Source organism: Panthera onca, chromosome D2, assembly GCF_046562875.1.
Source record: "Panthera onca isolate mPanOnc1 chromosome D2, mPanOnc1 haplotype 2, whole genome shotgun sequence".
Classification (NCBI taxonomy): Eukaryota; Metazoa; Chordata; class Mammalia; order Carnivora; family Felidae; genus Panthera; species Panthera onca.
Genome location: NC_138349.1, coordinates 54,349,250 through 54,366,431, shown reverse-complemented (window position 1 = coordinate 54,366,431; position 17,182 = coordinate 54,349,250). Strand labels below are relative to the sequence as shown.

The following is a 17,182-nucleotide window of genomic DNA, read 5'->3' as shown; positions in this document are numbered from 1 at the left end:
ACCTCATTCTCTGACTCTCAGTGGGCATAGGAGTAGTGATGAGTGGTGGCAGGGACAGCGGTTATCTTTAGGTACAGTTGTTACTTTAGTAGTTGGACTTGCAGGCTTCTAGGAGTTAGTGCTGCTGGAGAAATCCTGTAATGACTTAAAACAATGAGAAAGCCTCCACTGGAACTGGGGACAGAGTTAACATCACTACAAATAAAAACCACTGGAAAAGCTTTCTAGTTCTGGTGATGGAATAAAGCTTATAATTACAGTAATCAGAAAGTTTATTTGAGGAAGATAGAAGTGGAATTGGCATGAAGTTATATGAATAAGTACCCTGGGGGCACTGAGAAATTCCTCCCACTCATCCCTCCTTAGTTACACGACCAACAAATCAAAAATAGCCTCGTGGAGTGAGGGGTAGATTCAGTCTTCCATAGTAATGTGTACCCTACATGCCGGGTTTAGCTTTTGGATTGAGCAACCATAGAAAAGACTACTTTTTCCTCTGGTTTGTGCTGTTTGTTTTAGATAAAATGGGGCAAAAAAGACAAAGCCTTTTTAGAAAGCTTATGCTAAGCAAGGAAATGTGGATTCTTAATTATCTTGAAAAAGGAAATGCTGAGTACTGATAACCATGATGTTGACATCCTAGCCTCATCTTTCAATAGTTAAGGGTTATAAATAACATAAGGAAATGTTATGTGAAACTTAGAATTTCTTATCTGTGGAAATTCTGTATTTGGCACATGGTTTTTAGTGGTCATTCTTTTGCTTAAAATCCTTTGCTGCCTGTTGCCTGGAGAATAAAGCTTAAAATCCCTATATTTTGGGATTAAAAGTCCTTTATGGTTTGCACCCAGTCTATTCTTCCAGGTTCTTCCTTTTTCCTCCTATCTTTTTGCAACCTAGGCTTTTTGCTGGGCTAGTTTCCTGAGACATGCCTTATGGTTCTTTGTTCACTGCTTTTGCGAGGTATCCTCCTGACCCTTTCTACTGGCCAAAGTGCTATTCATTTTTTAAGGCTCCAGCTCTTGTGTTTCATCTTTGTTTTTTGTTTTTTAATGTTTATTTACTTTTGAGAGAGAAAGTGAGAGAGTACATGGGCACACAAGTGGGGGAGGGGCAGAGAGAGAGGGAGACACAGAATCCAAAGCAGGCTCCCGGTTCCCAACTGTCCCTTGGGTTTCAGTTTTGTATTCAGCTAGAGCCAAAAGTGTGTTTAGTATTAGAAAGTAAGTGCTATGTAGGGGCGCCTGGGTGGCTCATTCCGTTAAGCGTCCAAGTTCAGCTCATGTCGTGATCTCACAGTTTGTGGGTTTGAGCCCCACGTCGGGCTCTGTGTTGACAGCCCAGAGCCTGGAGCATGCTTCAGATTTTGTGTCTCCCTTTCTCTCTGCCCTTCCCCCACTTGTGCTCTGTTTCTCTCTATACCTCAAAAATAAACATTAAAAAAATTTTTAAAAAAAGAAGAAGGTAAGCAATGTGTATACTTACCCTTAGGTTTGCATTACATGTTACAGTGATGTGCTGCATGTGGTTAGATGCACAAGACATTATAATGAAATTACTGAAGTAGGAACTATAAGTTGGAGTATTGAGGTGTACTTTACCTTAAAACCTTTTTGAGTACCAGTGAGTAGTCAACTAATTGCCACAAAAGAGAAGGGTGGAATGTCCGGTATGCACTGCAGTGAAGTTTATATTCAGAATTGAGGTAGACCATTCCCTTTCATACACTTTTAAAATAACATTTGGAATTATGCTTCGAATAATTTGATTCTTATTAAATTGTATGTTTCAAATAGGATTTTTTTAAAAAGTCTAAGTGTTGGGAACTGGAAAAGTGATTAAAGTTAGACTGTGTGTGTGTGTGTGTGTGTGTGTGTTGAATTTTAACTAAGGAGAATTGCAGTTCTAGGTGAATGTAGCATTTTAATAGCCTTCCTTGCAGCAATCCTCCAAGCTTCTCTGTTTATGAAATAGAGAAGAGTTTTCCATTTTAAGGAAAGCCAACTTCTTCTTTTTATATATATATATATATATATATATATATATATATGTTTCTTTTGAAAGAGAGAGAGAGAGAGAGAGAGAGAACAGCAGAGGGGCAGAGAGAGAGGGAGAGAGAGAATCCAAGCAGGCTCCGCACTGCCAGCACAGAGCTAAATGCGGGGCTTGAACACACGAACTGTGAGATCGTGACCTGAGCCAGAACCAAGAGTTGGACACTTAACCAGCTGAGCCACCCAGGTGCCCTTATAGAAAGCCAACCTCTTATGTTCCTGTTGTCTTTTTGTGGGTGTAGGGCTTGGGGTTATGTGGTTGTTCAGCTCCTTTCTCCTTAAAGTGGGTTTATTATATGAAGTTAGCCAGCGAAGACTTTTACTGTTACTCTGCTTTGATACTGTCAGTGTTTTTTCACTTTGCTGTATATCAATAATAACTCTCTTGCTTACTGTTCTGTGGCCACCTGGAAGAGTTTTTTCATCATGATCTTTCCCTTCTAGTATGAGGCTTCCTCTTTCATTACCGCAAAATAGGAAACTCCATAGTTTGTGGCTGATCGTAACAGTAAAATGACAGAATATCCGATTAGGAATGGTTCCCAACACTCTTCCCCACCAAAGGAATGGTTTTCCCAAAACAAAACTTCTTATTTATCAGGAGTTTTTTGTTTTGTTTTGTTTTGTTTTGTTTTTTGTTTTGGAATTTCTTGAATAACCAAGCTTCAAAATTGTGATTTTTAGTTCTGCGTTTCTCTCTGACTTCTGACTTCTATATCTTTATTTTACGTGTTACTTGTTTTCTTTACGTGTTACTTGTTTATTTTACGTGTTACTCAACTCCAGTGAGGTCATTAAAGCTAGTGTAATACAAGGGTGAGTTCAAACCAACAGGTACCATGAGTCATTTGCTCCTTTGCTGGGCAGCCAGCATGCGCTGTTAGGTGTGGTTGTATCTCTTAAATGAACTGTCAGGACAGATCCTTTAATCCCGTTGTGTCAGTGGGGAGATGACAGCATGGTTCCTAGAGAAGGGCTTCTAGATCTAATAGGCAAGGACTTAGTGGATGTAGAAAAAGATTCTAGCTATATTTGGCATCATGTAGGCTATTGCAACATACTTCAATAGTTGTTAATAAAATATTAATGCACTTATTCATATATTTAATTGTAAACACAGTTAAGAATCTTTTCCCCTTTCAGATACAACAGTTAATGAGTTTAGTAATTAATTGAACTTTGGGGAAAGTAGCATTTAATTGACCATGACTAAATATAGGTTTCAATAGGCATAAGTAAATTGTGTCAAAAATATGCCCCTGTGATTTTAAAGACATTCACTGTGAAGGATAAACATATAGAAACAGTCTTCTTTTGAAAGTGGAAGGTGTTTTGAAAGCGGAAGATGTACGAAGAGGCATCTGTACCGTGAGAGGGGGTATTCATGTCCCCTGTGGCCAGTGTCACTGCTGTTGGCATTGCCTGTGCCATGCTTCCAAGTTGACTGTGGCTTGCAGATTATTTGTATCTTAAGCTTTTATTGGATAAGTCTTTTAGATTCCCCTTGTTCCTATTTTTTCTGTGTACTCTACCCATCTTTGTCATCATAGGGGTTCTTCAGACTTGCAGTTTTATTTTATTTATACTTGGTTGTATTACCTGACAGTGTTTTTTCCTCAGAGATTCTCAGCTCTTTTATATACATTTCAGTCATATTGTAGATTTCTAGGTCTTTGGTTAAGTAAATAATGCTCATGGTAAATAATACGGTTCTTTCAGTGGCAACCTATTGGTCACCACTGGTTAATGTTTTTGTTTATAAACTAATAATCCTGGTTTTCATGGGTTCATTAAGTGCTTGCCTGTTCATTGACCAGGGTGACTGGGTGAGAACTGGACCTAGTAAAGTTCACATAGGACATAGTGAAAGGTAAATCAGATGTGCATTTTGCCCAACTTCCACACATATGGCTATGTCTAATAATGAAGAGGCATTATTTTTTTTAAGAGCCATTAATTTCAAAAGAATATGTTGCCCATGGGCAGGACTTGGACTATGGATAAATTGTAGGGTTTTATTTTTACCCACGGGTGAAGAAAGAGAGCACCACAGAACACAAGTTAGGAAAGGTCTTTCTCTTGAAGATGTAGTTAGATGTAGTTAGATATACTTCCATGTGCTCTTGGGGCAACTTCTGAGCTGATTTTTAGTTAGTGCAAAGCTATAAATTCTACTGAGTATTTTATTCAAGGCAGGAAGTCAGGGAAAGGGAGGGAAACAAGTACCTTAAATTTGGTTTGGGGATCAAATGGGTATGTATGTTGGAGGTGGCAAGGGAGGCAGAGAGGGAGTGTGCCATTTGGACAACACGTTGTATTTATGGCTTTGTCTAGTGATTAGCAGGCTACAGAAAGGATTCTAGAGCCACTGTAATACAAGCATTTTATGAGGGGGAGATGATAAACTTAACTATAATTAATTATAATTCCTTAACTATAATTCCTTTATTCATTCAGCAGATACTTAATACTGAGTACCAACTGTGTTATCAGGCATTGTTCTAATCATTGAAAGCACTTTTTGTTTATGGTGTAAGCTTTATGATGTAAATTACCATACTATGAACTTAGAAGCAAATGAAAGAAACTTTAAAAAAAATAAAAATTCATTTTGCAGGGGCATCTGGGTGGCTCATTTGGTAGAGCATCTGACTCTTGATTTTGGCTCAAGTCATAAAAAAAATTCATTTTGCATTATCACCTAGAGGGGTGGTATTATTGGATGTTCTTCATGGAAGAGTAGCTACGAAGAAATCATGGAAGATTTGGTATGTGCATGATAGAATTTGAGACAATTAATTAGGCTTGAAAATGACCTTTGTTCTATGTTTTACTTCTTTACTTCTTTTTATGTTCTTTGTTTTACTTCTGTTTGAAGTTCTTTTGATGCGTGGTGACAGCTGATTCTGAAAAGCTGAACATGGTACTGTTCTACAGTATAATTAAACTCTGCAGCTCTTTCCAGTAATCCAGCCATTTGGTTTTGTTGTTGTTGTTTGTTTTGTTTTGTTTTAATTTGAGAGGGGGGGTGGGGTAGAGAGAGAGAAAGAGTGAGCAAGGGAGAGGAGCAAAGGGAGAGAAAATGAGAATCTTAAGCAGGCTCCACACTCAGGGCAGAGTCTGACACAGGGCTCGATCCACAACCCTGGGATCATGACCTAAGCTGAAATCAAGAGTTCGACACTCAACCAACTGAGCCACCCAGGCGTCCCAGGCATTTGTGTTTTGTAGGTTATGCTGTAACTCATCGTTTTCATTTCTCCCCCTTGACAGTGTTATATATTTATATATTTTGTTTCTTTTGATACTTGAAAATTATTTTGGGGTGCCTGGGTGGCTCAGTCAGTTGAGCATCTGACTCTCTATTTTGGCTCAGGTCTTGATCCCAGGGTTGCGGTACCAAGTCCTGAGTAGGGCTTTGCACTGAGTGTGGAGTCTGCTTAAGATTCTCTCTCTTTTTCCCTCTCTCCTCTGCCCCACTCCCCTGCTTGCTCGCTCTCTCTCTCTCTCCAATAAAATAAAAAAAAGAAAAGAAAAGAAAATTATTTTAACCCAATCCCTATTTAACCCACCTTTAATATGGGAAGTATTATTTATTTATTTATTTATTTATGTTATTTTATTTTTAAACATTTTTTTTAATGTTTATTTATTATTGAGAGACAGAGAGACACAGAGCATGAGCAGCGGTGGGGTAGAGAGAGGGGAGACACAGAACCTGAAGTAGGCTCCAGGCTCTGAGCTGTCAGCACAGAGCCCGGCGCGGGGCTCGGACTCATGAACTGTGAGATCGTGACCTGAGCTGAAGTCGGTCGCCCAACCGACTGAGCCACGCAGGCGCCCCTGGAAAGTATTTTTTATATATGCTATAATTTTTTGTATATGTTATGTAATAAATGTATCTTTTGGCTTCATTTTTTCTATTCTAGATCCAAAGCAGTTTTTTGGGTTGGTTTGTTTTAAGATTTTTGGATGGTTAACATTAGTGGTGTTATGATATCCCTACTTAGTGACAGACTGAGTGTAGACTTTGTTCAGTGGGCTGACTTCATTCTGCCAAGTAGCTCCTTAAATCCAGAGAGTTTGGTGAGGGAAGAAAATGTTAGAATTTTTGACTGACTGGTCACAACTTTGGGACAGAACATGAAATAGCAAGACTGGTGGTTTCTCAGTCATAAACCCATTTTCCTTTCCTTTTCTTTTCTTTTTTTTTTTTTAACGTTTATTTGTTTTTGAGACAGAGAGAGACAGAGCATGAATGGGGGAGGGTCAGAGAGAGAAGGAGACACAAAATCTGAAACAGGCTCCAGGCTCTGAGCTGTCAGCACAGAGCCCGACGCGGGGCTCCAACTCATGGACCACGAGATCATGACCTGAGCTGAAGTCGGACGCTCAACTGACTGAGCCACCCAGGCACCCCCATTTTCCTTTCTTAACACACCAAATTTCTTTGAACTGCACTGCAGACTTCTTTCTGCCATACCTATTCCTGAAGTTTTGCTGGAGATTATTATAGAAATGTTCAGACAGCCCTCTGGATCAGCAAATTGTCCCCATATCACCAGTTGAGATTTCATATCTTCTCTTAATTTTGGGGTGTTTAGTGTAGGATAGAATTTTCTCTCCTTAAAAAGTGACCTGACCCTCTTCTTCTGGCTTTATGTAACAATATTTGCAAAGAAGTATTTCATATTATAAAATTGTTTATGTGGTTGGTCTATATGAGTTTTTAAAAACTATAAAATTGAAAGTCTTATGATCAATTTAGATCAAAACAGTTTAATTCATTTCTTTTTTAAGTAAGCATGTTTATTTTTAAAGACTCAAAGTCTGTGTTTACCTAAAGTATAGTTTTCCTTCCAATGGAGTAAATAGTACTTAATATTTTGTATATAAACAGCTACCATAGTATGTTAATTTTGTCACAAGGACTTGGCAAACAGATGTTTTGTAAAACAGCATATCCTTACAGCACAACTTTTTCAGTGAGGACGTTTTTGCTTCTCTTTAAGTTTTTTACTGTACCACACACATGGCCAGTGTTTCTTTACGTGGCCAGAATTTCTCACTATCATAGTCTTAGTGGCTTCCTGTGAAACTCTGTAATCACACTTGGCTGAGTAGCTGTTAAAAATTTTTTTTAGGGGCGCCTGGCTGGCTCAGTTGGTGGAGCATGTGACTCTTGATTTCAGGGTTGTGAGTTCAAGCTCCACATTGGGTGTGAAGCCTACTTAAAAAAAATTATTGTTCTAAAATATACATGTTAACCATTTTAAATTCACAATTCGATGACATTAGGTACATTTACATTGATGTCAACCATTACCACCATCCATCTCCAGAACTTTTGCATCTTCCATACTAAGAAGCTTTTTTTTTTTTTTTAAGTTTATTTTTTTAGTAATCTCTACACCTGACATGAAGCTCGAACTCACAACCCTGAGATCAAGAGTTGTATGATCTTCTGACTGAGTCAGCTAGGCACCCCCGGAGTAGTATTTTTAATGTTTTTGGTGGTAGGGCATCCCATCTGGTTCTTTCTGTGTTTTGTTTTCTTGCATCAAGTTTTTCTTTGCAGTCTTACACCACTGTGCATATTTCCCCTCTTCTCATTTTATTCACTCAAGAAATATTTATTGAGCACCTTATGTGTATGTGGTAGGGCTTGGAACCTAGTGATGTAACTGTTACCTATAATGTTCAAATACAGAACTATCTGATACTAGCCACACTAGCTTTGCTGTAGTTTTTCAAAATTCAAAATGATAAAGCCTCCATGGGAATATTTGAATTATGGCCAGACTTGAAAGGAAAAAAAGATACTTGAGTAGGAGCTCCAAGTCACATCACATATCTGGAGAATCCAAAAGATTTTCTGTGGTTGTGAAAAAAAGTTATTGTACACTGTTCTTGTATTTAACTTTAAATGTCAAAGAGCCATAAATGTCACCTGTATCTAGATAAATATTACCTTCCTTTTAAAGTGGATAAATAAGACTATAGAGAGATATATCATTTGAGTTATTTTTGAAGCTGTGTCTGTCCTAAGCAGTAAGTCTGAAGTCCCTTATTTTCAGGTATCCTGTTTGTTCTAGGGTATTAGTAAGACTTGAGTGTTTCAGGGGCACCTGGGTGACTCATTCAGCTAAGCATCGGACTCTGGGTTTTGGCTCAGGTCATGATCTCACGGTTTGTGAGATCAAGCCCTATGTCAGGCTCTGTGCTGACAGTATGGAGCCCACTTGGGATTGTCTCTCCCGCTTTCTGCCCCTCCCGTGCTCGTGCTTGCTCTCGCTGTCTCTCTCAAAGTAAGTACATAAATAAAAACTTAAAAAAAAAAAAAAAAAAAAAGACTTTAGTGTTTCAAATACCTGAAACTGCCTCCAGAGAGTATATTAGTTGCTGTGTGTTTGGAGATCTCATTTTATTTTGTAATTATAATTGTGATTTCAGTAGCCATGTGAAATTTTAACAATGCAAAATTTGTTATAATTGCTACCATGTAAGGTAGGCAGGGTATGGAAAAAATAATGTCCAGGGTATGGAAAAAGTAATTTATTTGAATCTTTTAATACCAATTCTGAGATAACAAAAGCTGTAGTGATTATGTAGGGGATTGGGAATGGCCTGATTTATTATCTTTTACTTAGAAGTTTGGTAAACTCTAAAAAAATTTTTTTTATTTTAACATTTATTTATTTTTGAGAGGCAGAGACAGAGCACGAGCAGGGGAAGGGAGAGTGAGAAAGAGGGAGACACAGAATCTGAAGCAGGCTCCAGGCTCTGAGTTGACAGACTGACAGCAGCGAGACTGATGTGGGGCTCGAACCCACGAACCGTGAGATCATGACCTGAGCCAAAGTTGGCTGCTTAACCAACTGGGCCACCCAGGCACCCAAGAAGTTTGGTAAATTCTTAATGGTAGGTTGCTAAGCATGAAGTCAGCCTATTTGAAATTTGAAAATATAAAGGGAGTTCTGAACCTAATAGTGAAACTGTTTAGACCTTTTCAGCCTAACTCTGGAGATATGACCCAAAGCAGCTAAAAATAGAAACTAAAGGTATAAGGGAAAGTTCAGGAGCAGATGTAGGGCAAAAGCATTCTGGAGTAATAGTTTGAGTTTATTTTTGTTTGAACTCAGGTTGCCTATTTGCTGCATCTAGTTTATGTTCAGGGCCTATGTTTTGCTTTCTTCTTCCACATTATATTCCTCTGTAGATACAGGTTTCCCAGACTGGGACTATGGTGTTTTGTTTTGTGTTTTAGATTCTGCATGTAAGTGATATCATATGGTGTCTGTCTTTCTCTGTCTAACTTATTTCACATGGCATAATTTCTTGTGGTCACAAATGGCCAGATTCCATCTTTATTATGGCTGAGTAATATTCCCCATTGTGTGATATGTGTGTGTGTGTATACACACATTTTTTTTTTTTTTTTTACACCACCTCTTCTTTATCCATTTATCTACCAATGGACACTTAGGTTGTTTCCATAAGGAAACAAACAAACAAAAAAGAAATGGACTCAAATAGATGTGGTTGCCAGAGGGGAGAGAGGTGGGCCAAAAAGGTGAAGGGGATTAAGAGCTGCAGATTTCCAGCTGAAAAATAAGTAAGTCACAGGGATGGAAAGTACAGTCGTACTGATATTGCAATAACTTTGTATTGTGACAGATGGTAAACACACTTACCATGGTGAGCATTGTGTAGCGTAATGAATTATTGAATCACTATGTTGTACACCTGAAACTAATATAACTTTTCGACTGTATTTCAGTAAAAAAGTGTGTGGTTGGTTGCTTTGGGATATTTCAGAAATTGTACAGTGTCTAGACAAATAGGAGATACTCAGTAAGTTCTTAGAGAATTAAGAATTCTTGAAACAAAAAAGTGAGGAACATTGCATGTTAAAAATATGGTGAGTTTGGCTTTGGTTTTTATTTCTTTTTAAAAATCTGTTAAGGATAATATAGTGCTAATTACTGTACAGTAACAAGGACTGTTCTCATTACAGATAACTTTGTCACTTTGACACCTGTGGTGCAATTGCAAAGCCTTTGTAACTAAGTCAGTTTCATGCCTGCTATTGTTATTATGAAAATTATTATGGAAACACATCAAAACATGGTTTATTGTAGGACTATTCAATGGAAAAATAATGCAGCCATCTATGTAATTTAAAACTTTATAGTAGTAGCCACATTAAAAAAGTAAAAAGAAACTAGTGAATTTGTATATTTTATTTTTATTATTATTTCTAATGTTTATTTATTTTGAGAGAGAGAGAGAGAGAGAGGGAATGCATATTAGCAGGTGAGGGACAGAGAGAGAGAGAGGGAGAGAGAGAATCCCAAGCAGGCTCAGTGCTGTCAGTGCAGAACCGGATGTGGGGCTCAATCTCACAAATGAGATGATCTGAGCCGAGATCAAGAGTCAGATGCTTAACCAAGTGAGCTACCCAGGAGCCCCTCTGTAATATATATTAATACAGAATATCAAAGCAATTATTTCCACATGTACTCAATATAAAAATTATTATTTATTTTACTTTTTTTGTTGTTGTACTAAGTTTTAAAAATCTTGCCACACATCTCAGTTAGGATGAGACACATTTCAAGTGGTCAGCAGAGCATGATGCTAGTGGCTTTTATAATGTACAGTGTAAGTCTATCATTTTATTCTCTTTCTCTCATCAGATTCATTACCAAGGAGTGATAGCAAGAGTATTAACTTTTCCCTGTTCAATGAACTGCCCAAAGGGTAGATGACAAGGAGATATAAGGAATTTGGGCAGTTAATTCCCTGAGGAAGTAAGTTCATTGTTTTAGATAGACTATAAAAGAAAGATATCTGGTCCACATTGTTACAGCCTCAAGAAAGAATTATAATTTGAAACCTGTTCTTTTTTTGACAATGATATCACATCAAGGAAGCAGAGATAGACTTTCCGTGTGGAGATATAGCATATTAGAATTCCTTAGAATTTGGCAAACAGCATCCTAAATTGGAATAAAAAGCACTGGCCTTCCCACACCATTCAGTCACTTTAAAATGAGAATGGAGGCACAGGTAGTGATTTTACGTGTAATCCTTGTGCAGGGGCCGTGCTAATCTCTGCATTGTTCCAATTTTAATATATGTGCTGCTGAAGTGAGCACGGGGGTAGAGATTTTAAATGAGTGATTTGTTGTTATTCAATGTGACTGATGGAGTTTCTTCTAAGATACTAGGCTATGGAATAATTAGAGTTTTGCATTATTTTTATGCAGTCATACAGTCCAAAGAAGAGAATTTTATTAGCTGTAATTGACAGAACAAGTAAATACAACACAAACACATTAATCAAATTCATTTTTCCTGAGTCTTTTTTTTTTTTTTTTTTTTTTTTTTAACCTAGTATTAGTGCTTCTCTTTGTGAAGCCTGCATTCTAGGTCTTAGTGATAGGTAGGGATTATGGGTTAGGTTCCTTAAGGGAAATAGGTTAAGGCTGGGGTTGCCGTATAATTTATCGTCTTAACCACAGCACCTCTAGAGTTGAGAGAGAGTGCTGTTAATAATTATATCGGGACAACATGTGTTAAACCAGAGGTGTCCCAAGCAGATGAGGACACATGGCCACCCAAGTTAAAAGGCTTTGTTAAAGCTTTGCTATCTTCTGTTTTGGCAATCCTGGTAGGCTATGGAAAGTGCATTTGTGGAAGTTATCACTTTTAAGGGCCTGTTCTGTTGGTGACATCTCCTTTATCTCAGGGCTTAGACAACTTTTTATTTAGGGCACATTGAACTTGAGAGGTTGAATGAGAAGGAAAAGGTAAAAGGTTTTAATTTAACAGACTGGCTATATCTCCCATCCCCTACAAAAAGGTTTTGCAGGTATAAAATGTGACAGAAGAATGTTTTCTTTTAATTGTCCAAAGTTATTGTCTTTAAATCTTCTAGATTAACTCCTTAAAAACAAGTACAAAGAAACTGAGCATTGGGGGTGCCGGACTGGTTCATTCTGTGGAGTGTGCAACTCTTGATCTTGGGGTTGTGAGTTTGAGCCCCACATTGGGTGTAGAGATTACTTAAAAATAAAATCTTTGAAACAAAACAAAACAAAACACCAAAAAATAATGGAGCACTTTCTTCCTGATAAAATTATGTTGCAAGACATTGATTACACATTTGATTTTTATTGTTCAGTGCTTTTATTTAGATTTTTTTTGTTAACCATCTTTGAGGGAGATATCGTAGTATATCTGCTTGATCTGGTGGCTTTTTACATGTAAAAGGCATGGGATATGTGATGCCATATATCTTGGATATACATGATTTTAGAGGAGATACTGATTTTTTTCCTAGACTTTTCTTTTTTTAGTATATATAATAAAGTTGACTTTTTTTGCTTGTACATTTATGTGAATTTTAATGCATGTGTAGATTTGTGTAACCACATTAGCAATCAGGATACAGAACAGTTCCCCCACCCCTAAAATTCTCTTGTGCTGTCCAGTGGGCTCAAACCCTCCTCTCATCCACAACCCCTGGCAACCTTTGATCTGTTCTCTGTTCTTATGCTCTTGCCTTTTGCAGATTATCACATAAATGGAATCAAATAGTTTGTAACACTTGGAGATTGGCTTTCACTCTGCATTATGCCTTTGAGATCCACCCATGTTGTTCCATGTATCAATAGTTTGTTCCTTTTTATTGCTGAGTTGTTTTCCATTGTATGGATGTACCACAGTTTTGTCTTTTACCAAAATTGGTAAGTTTTCACCAACTGTTTCTTCAAATATTTTTTTCTGCACTGTATTCTTTGTCTTCTTTCTGATGACATGGTTGTTATACACCCACAGATTCCTGAGGCTCTGACCTCCTTTGAGAACACTCTTGTTCATTCCTTGGTGTCATTCATTCAACAGTTTTTGAACACTTGTTTTCTATTCTCCTGTTAATAGGCAGCTATTTACAGGGTGTTGTTTTGTTTGTTTTGGTTTGGCTTGTTTTAGAGAGAGCACAAGAGTGTGATTGGCGGGGGAGACACGTGGGGGAGGGAGAGAGAGAGAGAGAGAGAGAGAGAGAGAGAGTAAGAATCTCAAGCAGGCTCTGCATTCAGTGCAAAGCCAGACATGAGGCTCAATCCCACGACCTTGGGATCCTGACCTGAGTCAAAATCAGGAGTCAGACACTCAACCGACTGAGCCACCCAGGCGCCCCTCCAGGATTTTTTTTTTCTCTAATAAAATTGCAGCTGTGAACATTCTTGTGCAGATCTCTCTGGGTACCCGGCCCAGGCTTTCTCTATGGTATTTGCCAACAAGCAGGATTGCTAGGGTGTAGGATTTGCATATTTTTCTTAACATATGCTGCCCAAAGTGGTCATGAGCAATTTACTTTTTCACCAGCAGCGTGTAAGAGTTTACATTGCTCTATATCCTTTTCAACACGTGATGTTGTCAAGCTTTTTATTTTTTATATATGTAATGGGTATGAAATGGAATCCTCTAGTCTTTTAAATTATTTTTCTGATTATGAGTGAGGCTGAGCATTTAAAAAATATATTAGCTGTTCATGTTTTTCCTACTATAAGTTGCCCATTTATATCTTTAATCCATTTTTCTTTTTTTTTTTTTTTTAAATTTTTTTTAACGTTTTTTTTTTTTTTTATTTATTTTTGAGACAGGGAGAGACAGAGCATGAACAGGGGAGGGTCAGAGAGAGGGAGACACAGAATCTGAAACAGGCTCCAGGCTCTGAGCTGTCAGCACAGAGCCCGATGCGGGGCTCGAACTCACGGACCGCAAGATCATGACCTGAGCTGAAGTCAGCCGCTCAACCGACTGAGCCACCCAGGCGCCCCTTTAATCCATTTTTCTATTTAAATTTAAAATCAGCTCTTGGGGCCCCTGGTTGGTCATGATCTCATGGTTCATCCACATTGTCAGTGCAGAGCCTGCTTGGGATTCTGTTTCCCTCTCTTCTGCCCCTCCCCTGCCCCCAAAATAAATAAATAAACATTAAAAAAAATAAAATTAAAACCTGCTCTTAGGATCAATTTTAAGTGTTTTCTGTATAATTGTACTGTTTTAAATATTTGTCCTTGATCAAAAAACTTTCAGTGGCCTCTGATATGAAATCAAGGGTCCCTAATTTATCTTTTTAGATATTCTACTTCAAAAATCATCATTGCGCAGAGCTTCTGGGTTGGTGAACATGTGGAGATGTGGGGACAGTGGTATGCCTGGAGAGAGCATGGAAGCTCCGTGCCCCTTCCCACATACCTTGCCCTACGCATCTCTTCTGTCTGGCTGTCTCCAGGGAGACACTGTCAGAATTGAGTTGAATTCTTGGATACTCTGCTGGTGTCCAAGAATTGCTTCTTGGTGGGCTGGAAAACACCTTCACACACACATAGGTATTGAATCCAAGAACCCCAAATAGTTGTTATGTCTCAGGAAAGGGAAATTGGCACAGAAGAATAATCTGGATGAGATTTGGAACAGTGATCATCTATGAGCCATGAGAGTCGTTCAACCAGCTCCTCGGAAACCCGAACACAGTTTTCATGAAAGAGAAACTGTATAAGAAAATGCACGTGAACAAACTACACCTTGATGAGTTTCAAATGTCAGTTTGACTTTAAAAGGTTTTAAAATACATTTCATATCAAATTATGGCCACAGGAGCACAGGTCTGTCAGATGGAAAAGGCTTCAACAACAACCTCTGTGTCAAAACTTCTGTGTCTCAACTTAACACACATCTAGTTAAAAAACAAACAAACAAACAAAAAAATCATTCCTCATTTTCTGCCTTCTGAAACTTTGTACACTATTTTGTTATATTTTATGGACTCAGTATGTTCTCTGTATAAATTCAGATTGGTGATGCATGTCAGCAGCTGAAACATATTTAGTATTTTAAAACCAAATCAGCATTTACTACATCTGTAGACCTCATGTCCAGATAAGCAGCCATTTTTAGCCTGTGTTATATCATATCAGTGTTGCCATACATTGTTAGCAAAATACTGTCCCAGTGACACATGTTTGTATACTATATAGCATGAAAATGTTTAACTTGGGAACTACAGTTGACTTTTGAACAACACGGGTTTGAACTACATAGGTCCACCTATATGTGGATTTTTTTACAGCACATTGTGTAAATGTTATCTTTCATGATTTTTCTAATTCTTTTCTCTAGCTTACTTTATTATAAGAATACGGTGTATTATATGTGTGTGTGTATATATATACACAGTGTATATATATATAAACAGTGTCAACCAGCTGTTTATGTTATTGGTAAGACTTCTGGTCAAAGTAGGCTATTAGTCGTTAAGTTTTTGGGGAGTCAAATGTTATATATGGATATTCAATTGTGAAGGGGTCAGCACCCATAACACCTGCAATTTTTAATTCTTTTTTTCTTTTAGGGTAGAGTTTTAACTTTTTTTTAATAATTTATTTTTTAATTTACATCCATGTTAGCATATAGTGCAACAATGATTTCAGGAGTAGATTCCTTAATGCCCCTTACCCATTTAGCCCATCCCCCCTCCCACAACCCTTCCAGTAACCCTCTGTTTGTTCTCCATATTTATGAGTCTCTTCTGTTTTGTCCCCCTCCCTGTTTTTATATTATTTTTGCTTCCCTTCCCTTATGTTCATCTGTTTTATACCTTAAAGTCCTCATATGAGTGAAGTCATATGATTTTTGTCTTTCTCTGACTGACTAATTTCACTTAACACAATACCCTCTAGTTCCATCCACGTAGTTGCAAATGGCAAGATTTCATTCTTTTTGATGGCCGAGTAATACTCCATTGTATATATATACCACATCTTCTTTGTCCATTCATCTGTCAATGAACATTTGGGCAATTTCCATATTTAGGCTATTGTCAATAGTGCTGCTATAAACATTGGGGTGCATGTGTCCCTTTGAAATAGCATTCCTATATCCCTTGCATAAATACCTAGTAGTGTGATTGCTGAGTTGTAGGGTAGTTCTATTTTTAATTTTGGGGAGAACCTCCATACTGTCTTCCAGAGTGGCTGCACCAGTTTGCATTCCCACCAGCAGTGCAAAAGAGATCCTCTTCTTCCGCATCCTCGCCAACATCTGTTGTTGCCTGAGTTGTTAACGTTAGCCATTCTGACAAGTGTGCAGTGGTATCACATTGTGGTTTTGATCTGTATTTGCCTGATGATGAGTGATGCTGAGCATCTTTTCATGTGTTGGTTGTAATTCTTAAACTACCCTTGTGTTTCTGGCTTCTTCCTAGTTGGTTTTAAAGCCAGTTGAAGTGGTGGTTTTGTTTCTTAGTGGCCATGCTTTGTGTGTGAGATGTACTCTGGACTAGAGATGTTGTAGTTTAGTAATAATGCACATTAAGTAAATAAAATAATTCCTCTGTAAATGAGGTAATTGCACATTAGCAATAGTCATTCAGTATCACTCTTGACATTTGGCCATCATGTTCATCTGCCTGTTCATGATGAAGGGAGCCATGTCTTTGGCAGATTATTTTGCCAGATGTCCAGGGTTTCCTTCCCAAATGGAGCAGCTTGAGTCACATGAGGCTGGCCTTGATCTTAATGGAGGTCAGTTTATATATAGTTTGTAGAGCTGACAAGTAGAAAACAAAGATTTGTGAAGTTCATCCCTTGCTATGCCTTATGGGACGAAGTTTTTGCTTCTTGTGCTCTGTGGTGCAAGGGTCTCACATGGGTAGCAAAGAAGCCTGGGAGAGAAAGGACAGGGACTTTTTTTTCTTGTTTTCTTTTTTTCAGTTTGGAGCTTTGTCCTGCCCCAAGGAAGGCAGTGTATTCTAGGAAAAAGAATAATGAACTTAGCCTATTTTCTGCTCTAGTTCTGGTTTCATTTTTTATTTCGTATGTTTAGATGATCACCCACATTTTTCTCCTTTATTAAATGGAGGTAATATTGCTTCTCCTTTGTTCCCATGAGAGATGGCAGGATAGGCAAACTTGAGGCTCTTTTACTGCCCTTGTAGAAGAAGCACGTGGCTGTGTAAAATACTACTAAAAAAGCCAAAAAAGAGAGCACGTATTGCCCAACAGATAATATTAGTGATGAAGCTGATTATCCCCACTGTCAATACTTACGCTTCT

General features: G+C 38.0%; 1 protein-coding gene and 1 non-coding gene across 10 annotated transcripts in view; one reads left to right on the top strand and one right to left on the bottom strand.

The window, feature by feature from the left end:
* The window catches only part of MCU (mitochondrial calcium uniporter), a 205,022-nt gene that overhangs the window by 43,766 nt on the left and 144,074 nt on the right, over positions 1–17,182 (top strand). The gene's annotated exons all lie outside the window — the stretch shown is intronic.
* On the bottom strand, positions 11,112–11,215 carry LOC132685660 (U6 spliceosomal RNA). The gene has a single exon (XR_009613249.1). It is a non-coding gene; the product is annotated as a U6 spliceosomal RNA (small nuclear RNA).